The sequence below is a fragment of the Fukomys damarensis genome, unplaced genomic scaffold (assembly GCF_012274545.1).
Source record: "Fukomys damarensis isolate Sample0158 unplaced genomic scaffold, DMR_v1.0_HiC HiC_scaffold_21, whole genome shotgun sequence".
Taxonomy (NCBI): domain Eukaryota; kingdom Metazoa; phylum Chordata; class Mammalia; order Rodentia; family Bathyergidae; genus Fukomys; species Fukomys damarensis.
The window spans coordinates 8,497,737-8,504,726 of NW_022900933.1; the positions used below are offsets into that span (position 1 = coordinate 8,497,737).

General features: G+C 39.6%; 2 long non-coding RNA genes across 2 annotated transcripts in view; both read right to left on the reverse strand.

The window, feature by feature from the left end:
- The window catches only part of LOC109117379, a 13,526-nt gene extending 7,987 nt beyond the window's left edge, over positions 1-5,539 (reverse strand). The window contains exon 1 of the long non-coding RNA XR_002024688.2: positions 4,966-5,539. This is a non-coding gene — a long non-coding RNA (uncharacterized LOC109117379). The remainder of the gene's footprint in view (positions 1-4,965) is intronic.
- A 104-nt stretch (positions 5,540-5,643) lies between these two features.
- Positions 5,644-6,990, reverse strand: part of LOC109117378 — a 3,864-nt gene continuing 2,517 nt past the window's right edge. Inside the window, exon 3 of the long non-coding RNA XR_002024685.2 lies at positions 5,644-6,395. This is a non-coding gene — a long non-coding RNA (uncharacterized LOC109117378). The remainder of the gene's footprint in view (positions 6,396-6,990) is intronic.

The window sequence follows — 6,990 nt, forward strand, 5'->3', positions numbered from 1 at the left end:
CCTGCAAAAAAAAAAAAAAAAAAAAAAAAAAAAAAAAGAAAAAGAAAAGAAAGAAAGAAAGAAAAGAAAAGAAAAGAAGCAAAACCAAAACAAACAAACAAACAAAACAAAACAGCAGTGAAGATTGCTTAGGCTCTGAAAATAAATGAGAACACCACAAATTTAAAAATGTGGGAGAGAGGTAATTAGGACAGAACTGTCTCTGGGAGTAAATGCTAGCCAGAACACCACTGCTAACGGTCACCAGGTCAAGACTGAATAGAGGCAGGAGTGTGAACCAATGGTGAAATGCTCCTGAAAGGAGAATCAACAGTTTAGGCTTTACTAAAAGCCCTCCTACCATGGAGGTGGCTGGGCATTGGCAGCATCCGTTTTTACATGGGATAATAATAAAAAGATGTTGGACTACTCAAAAATTCAGTTCTCAAAGAGATTTCACCTCTAAACACTTGGGCTGACATTTTTATTTCTGTGGAGTACCCCCTCATAATATCAGCAGTCTCAGTAAACACAGTGCTCTGTTGATGGATTCTCTAAACATTCTCCGGAGTTTGATAAAAATGCTCCTTGGAGAGATGACTCCCTAATCTTCTTATGTCTAGGAACTTTACAGATGTTCTTTCCTTGAAGTATCAGGGACTGAACCTAGGGCCCTTACACTGAGCTACAACCCCAGCTCTTTTTAAATAATTTTTTTTGAGACAGGATCTTGCTAAGTTACTATATTGCCCAGGCTGGGTTTAAACTTGCAAACCTCCTGCTTCAGTCTTTGAGAGTGCTGGGATTGTAGGTCTGGCTTCTAGGACTTTTTTACACCCAGTTCCCTCTGGGGTTACTGAATGTATGATATGACCTCTTGGAGTTCCCAAACTCTTCCTTGTTTGAACCTAATGAAGTCATTATCTCCATTGGAAAACTGAAGTTGCAAATAGGCAACTTCAGAATGAGGCCCCCAAATGACATACCTAACTTCTACTATACCCCACTGGCTTGCAAGGATTCTGCCACTTTTCAACATTGCCACACTGCTTTATTTTTTTGTTTTTGTTTTTTGTGTGTGGTGGGTTTGTTTTTTGGTGTTTTTGTTTTTGTAGTGGGGATCGAACTCGGTCCTTGCACTTGCAAGACAGGCGGTGGAACCACTGGGCTAAATCCCCGGCCCAACATTGCCATACTGAGGGCTAAGCTTTCAACACATGAACTTTCTTTTTCTTGTGTTGATGATGGAACTAAGGGCCTTGCATCTGCTAAACAAACACTCTACCACTGAGCTACATCCCTAGCCCTAGCACATGAACTTCCAGGGCTCACACTCCAACCATGTCCAAAATCACACCATAGGGCTGGAGATTTAGCTTAGTGGTTCCGCCGTCTGCCTTGCAAGCGCAAGGACCCGAGTTCGATCCCCGGTACCAAAAACAAAACAAAACAAAATCACACCATTATGGATCCAATTATCTATAAAAGAGTAACACAAAATAGTGTAAAGAGCCAGTTGAAGTCAGGAAGGTATTGCTAAACTTCTAGGAACAAGGTGACAAACTGAACTCTAAGTTTACAGATCATTTCCTGAACTGTCAGGAGGTGTTAAATCAAATGATATTAGGGCATATTGCTCCCCTTGCCTTAGGCAAATTCTTCCTTCTGGAGCATAATGAAAACATGACTTAGCAATAAGTTCTTGGTGATTTATCAGAGAACGGGATATTGGATTTAAATTTTTTCAACCAAAATTTCTATTACAAAAAAACCATTTTTTGTTGTTCTTTTCTTTCTGAAAAGCAAGGATGTAGAGTGAACAGAGTAAAGTCTGAATGGGACAGGTGAGATGTTGCTTTTGGCTGCAGAATTTGGCATATAGCAGTGATATATACAAAACTGTGTTCGATTTTGTAACCAATCAAAAAATCTTCTCTGGGATAGGGGCACCACGCCTGCCTAGCAAGTGCATGATCCTGAGTTCAATTCCTAGTACCAGAAAAACAACAACAAATCTTCTCTGGTAATATAGGAGACTCTCTCCTTCAACCTGTTCTTGTCCTCATTCCTAGTCTCCTTGGAAGTCATTCCTTTTGCTGTTAGTGTGTGTTTTTTGGTGTGCCTTTATAGTCTTTTAATGTATACAAGTGGTATGAGTCATTTGGATTAAACGGCACCCAAATGAAGAGATTTTACACACAGGACAGACTTGTGCACTTTTTACACAAAAATTAGGTTTTCCTTCATAGAATTTCTAAGAACACTGCCTACACTTTGTGAAAAATATGTAGTATTCGCCTAAAATAAGTAGAGTTTATTAATTTCATGCACCTTTTCAGGGCAAGCTAAGAATAAGGCCACTGCTCTCATCCCTTGCCTGGTTTCATCATATTGCGTGCACAAACACTATAGGTGTACACAGAAACTCAGAATGAAATGAAGACTGTGTTCCCTCCGGCTTATGAAGAGTTGTTTATTGATTAATTTTATGGTAGGGCTGGTCTGGAAACCTTTGTAACAATTGCAGGCTCTTAAAACATTGAAGATTTGAATGCCTCCATTTTGAAGGACATTTTCTCCATGTGGTGAAATATACGAAGAGTCTTGATTAGAAGATTACTGGACTCAGGACTTCACTCTATCTTGTTCACAGCATCACTAAGCATATTATCCATAAGCTATTAACTGACTACACATTATGTGACACACCGGACTTATGGAATTCACCAACATTCTTCCTTTTTTAAATTTTTTTGACTCATTACGTAGTTCAGGTTGGTTTTAAACTCACTATGTATCCCAGGCTAGCCTGGAACTTGAGGCAATCCTTCTGCCTCAGGCTCCTGGGTGCTGGGATTATAGGTGTGTGCCACTACACCAGGCCATTATTTCTTTGACATATAGTGGCACTCCAGCTTTAACATTCTGTGAGTCTCAGAAATGTGACTCTCGGATGACAAGATGTTAGTTGAAGTTTAAATCTCATTTATAATATAAGTTAAAAATACCCTCTCTCTTTTTTGAGACAGTCTCACTAGTTCACTCTGATCCTCCTGCCTTAACCTTCCAAGGGCTGGGATTACAGGCATGTGCCAGCATGCCCAGTTTCCCCCCAACTTTTTTTTTTTTTTTTTACAAAATTTAACATTAGAACTTCTCTTTTGGAACAATCCTTTAGGACTTGATTTTTGTAGGAATTTGAACTGTAAAATAGAGATTTATTCTGCATCTACTCATGAAAATAGAACACAAAGATGCTAATGCTGTTTACTTATCCTTTTAAGGATATAGATCGATAGTATTTTCAACTAGATCTCTGTCATCTAAATTATGGTTGATATAACTAAGTAATAGATATACTGTAAAACCAATAGATCTTGGTTATATAATAAAATATCAATTTAATGGCAGTCTGAATCAATTATGTTGAGTGCACCTTATTAATAAAAATATCAGTGGATCCAGTGTGAAATTTTGTAGTACTGAACGTCAAGCCTGACTGTTAATTTTGTTCTGTAACTTTAAGTAAATGTATGATAATGTTCTTGAGCTGTCAACACAATGTATGTATTTTGTGAACTATGAATTTTCTGCTTAAATGTTACATGCTGTAGGAATTACTGAGCACTCCCTATATATCAGGCCTTAAGCTAAGAGCTGAGAAATGAGCACCGGCCTCAGAGTCAGTCCAGAGGTGACTGTGTGTTGGGTAATAAAAGAGAATGAACAAAGGGTCACTACAGGGAACTGCGTCTTCATGGAAGAGGCAATGTTTGCACTGTGTGTGAGAGGCTGAGTAGGAATTCAGTGTGCAGAGAAAAGGCCATCATGGACAAAGGAAATAGCACATTAAAAGCCAGAAAGACATGGCAGAATTTAGTGTGGTTAGGGTTGTGAGAATTCTGTCTAGGCTAGAAACAGGGTGTGTAAGGTAAGGAAAGAGCAGCCCAGGTGGGAAGCAGCTGCACTTACTTGGAGTGGGGCCAAATTTTAAAAGGCTTTGAATGCAGCAGTAAGGAAATTTGGTCTTTGTCCTGAGGGAACAGGGAACGTCTGGGCTTGTAAGGTTGTGACATAACGAGATCCATAGTAACTGTTACAATGCTGTCTACAGTAGTCACTTAATACTATGTCTCAGTTCTCTCAAACCTTGAAATGTACATTCTCATTAGTTCTCAAAGGAGAACTGTAAAGAGAAAGAAGTACAAGCAACCAGAAGCAAAGTTGGGAACCTGTGATTAGTTGTAAGACCGAAGTAGCACTTACAAAGAGAGCTCCCTGCTTCTTCGTGCCCTTAGTAATTTTCAAGTCTACTTCCTGGAGGGGCCTGGCCATTAGCTCTCCGTTGCTTCCCTCTCCTACTCAACAGGCTCATTACATCTTTTCAAGTGCTCACAAACCACCTGTACCACATCCCCCATGTACCCGGCCTCGTATTGTCCAATGCACCCAGACAGAGTCAGTCCCACATCAGCAGACTGTAGTCATCACCAGTTTCCCTTCCTAATTTACTAGCCTCTCTTCTACCATCTCACTTAAGGCCAGAGGGGGTTTTTTTTGTTTTGTTTTTGTGGTACCGGGGATCGAACTCAGGTCCTTGCACTTGTGATTCAGGCCACGGAACCGCTGAGCTAAATCCCTGGCCAGAGTTATTTTTAATGCCCTCGAATCACAGGAACATACTCATATGTCTAAGACACTCATGAATCATTTTATAAAACAATTCTGGGAGGGAAGTACAGTTATGATTTCATTCTGGTACAGATGAGAAAATCGAAGCTTAGCCAAGGAACAACTTTCATTATGATCCCTCCTGTTATTAAGATACAATTAGGACCAGAATTAACATACTAACTCTGGGTCACCATGTTATTTCCCAAATATTCCTGGCAGTTCCTAAGCATTCTTTCTCCATTGGAAGTCAAAGCTCCTCTTTTCCACATGACTCAAGTTCCTTAATTCCTGTGGATTTTATGCCGGACTCACCTTGGAGTAACCTTCCATCTGCTTCTATTCTGCAGGATGATCAGGAGCCACTTGGATTTCCTCTCTTTACTCTTCCAACTTCTGTAAAATCTCCAAACTCCTTTAACCCTCAGAGTCGGTACAGGTGGAAGCAAAGGTCTGTTCTAGTGTACTGAGGCATACATTAGTGAGAAAACCCACAATAAAATAGCAGTGTCTGAAACCCAGTTACATTTTGATTATTACATTCACTCTAATCCATGCAAGATTTGACAGAGAGTATTTCCTTAAAGGAGATTTTGACATATATCATGTACATGTTATATGAAAATGATTATCTGTACTCGAAAAGAAAGCGAAGAGAGCTGAAGAAACTGGAATCAAAGGGAAATGAAGGTGAAGCCACTAAATGCCATGTTTTGAAAGACTGAGGTTAAAAATCAGAATAGAAGAAAATCACCAAAAGCAGCTCTTTAGAACCCTGAAGGGGAAGGAGAAAGTCCAACTAGGCCACTGAACTAAGAAAGCATTAACAACTGGACGTGGTGGCGCACGCCTGTAATCCCAGCACTCGGGAGGCTGAGGCAGGAGGATTGTTGAGAGTTCAAAACCAGCCTGAGCTACACAGTGAGTTCTAGGTCAGTCTCAACTACATAGTGAGAGCCTGTCTGAAAACACACACACACAGAGAGAGAGAGAGAGAGAGAGAGAGAGAGAGAGAGAGAGAATATTAACAGTAAAACCTTACAGGCCCTAAACTTTTAGGAGGTCTGGTGTATCTGTCTTTAGCCAGGTTCCCCTGTAGGTACTTTATTCATGCCAGACAGATGTCACCAGATAAAGACAACCATAGACTCATATCTCACACTTTCCTTGAGAAAAGAATGACATATACCAAGCAAGTGAGCTTCCTTCACTCCATCTGTGAGACTAGTCTGGAAATGTTACCTTGAAGACTAGGATGGGGTGGGAGCTTTTCTTTAACTACTTTAAACAAAAAGATGGAGAGGACAGATATGATCAGCCCTGCATCCTTCCAGCTTCTTTGCTTTGGGCATCATAAAAAGCAAAAAACAAAAAAGTGATTCAGGAGTCTAGCACTCTGACGCCTTGGGCATGTAATAAATTTTGCTTAAAATTTTGCCAGTTTAGAAAATAAAAAATAATTAAAGGTGATTCAAGCTGCATTCTTTAGGGAAAACCTTAATGTTGCCCCAGAGATGTAGTCTAGCAATTGAACCAGCAAGTAATACCATTTTAACATTCGGAGGTTCCTAAAATGATTCCATATATCAAGAGAAAATCTCATGTCCAAGCACATGGGTATATCTGATATACATTATTGACACTGCATGTTTTTAAAGATTCATATGGGCAGGGTATTGTCTCAAAGAAAGTTCTAGTAGAAGATGATCTTACAGGAGTCCCTCAACTTTATTTTACACAATTACCTATAGGAAAAGAGAAAATAGATTTTATTAGTGTTTTGTTTATTTTATACCAATGCTGGTTTGCTCCACTTAGGTGCTAATCTCTTGCTCTGCAGCCTCTATTTTTCTTTCTTTGACCCGTCTCCCTCATATATGTTATGTTTAAATTCCTATTATTGCAATCACACTTTAATTTCTTGTCCTGTCCACCACCTCCCTCCAGCCTTGTTTGCTGCTTCTTGTCCCTGAATGTGGCTAGCTTCGAATGGAGGACTTTGCTGAGTGGACAGCACTTAGTTCTTTAACTTCTGATCCTGTGAATAAGATGACTTGTTTTTCTTTTTACCTGCTCATTTTAATGATAAGACACAATATTCTCTGGGAAGGTAAAAAGACACTTGTAAATACTGTTCTTCATGCCTCAGAATCTGAAATCAGTTCATGTCAAATGACATAGTCTTTGAGCTGTGTGACTCAGTATACATTTTAATTCACCTGTTTTTGTCATGCATCTTGTTTACTAGTAATGAGGCAGAAAGCTATATGTCTCCTCCTTGTGGTTCCTGTTAGTGGCTATCTTTTTTTTTTTTTTTGGTACTGGGGATTGAACTCAGGT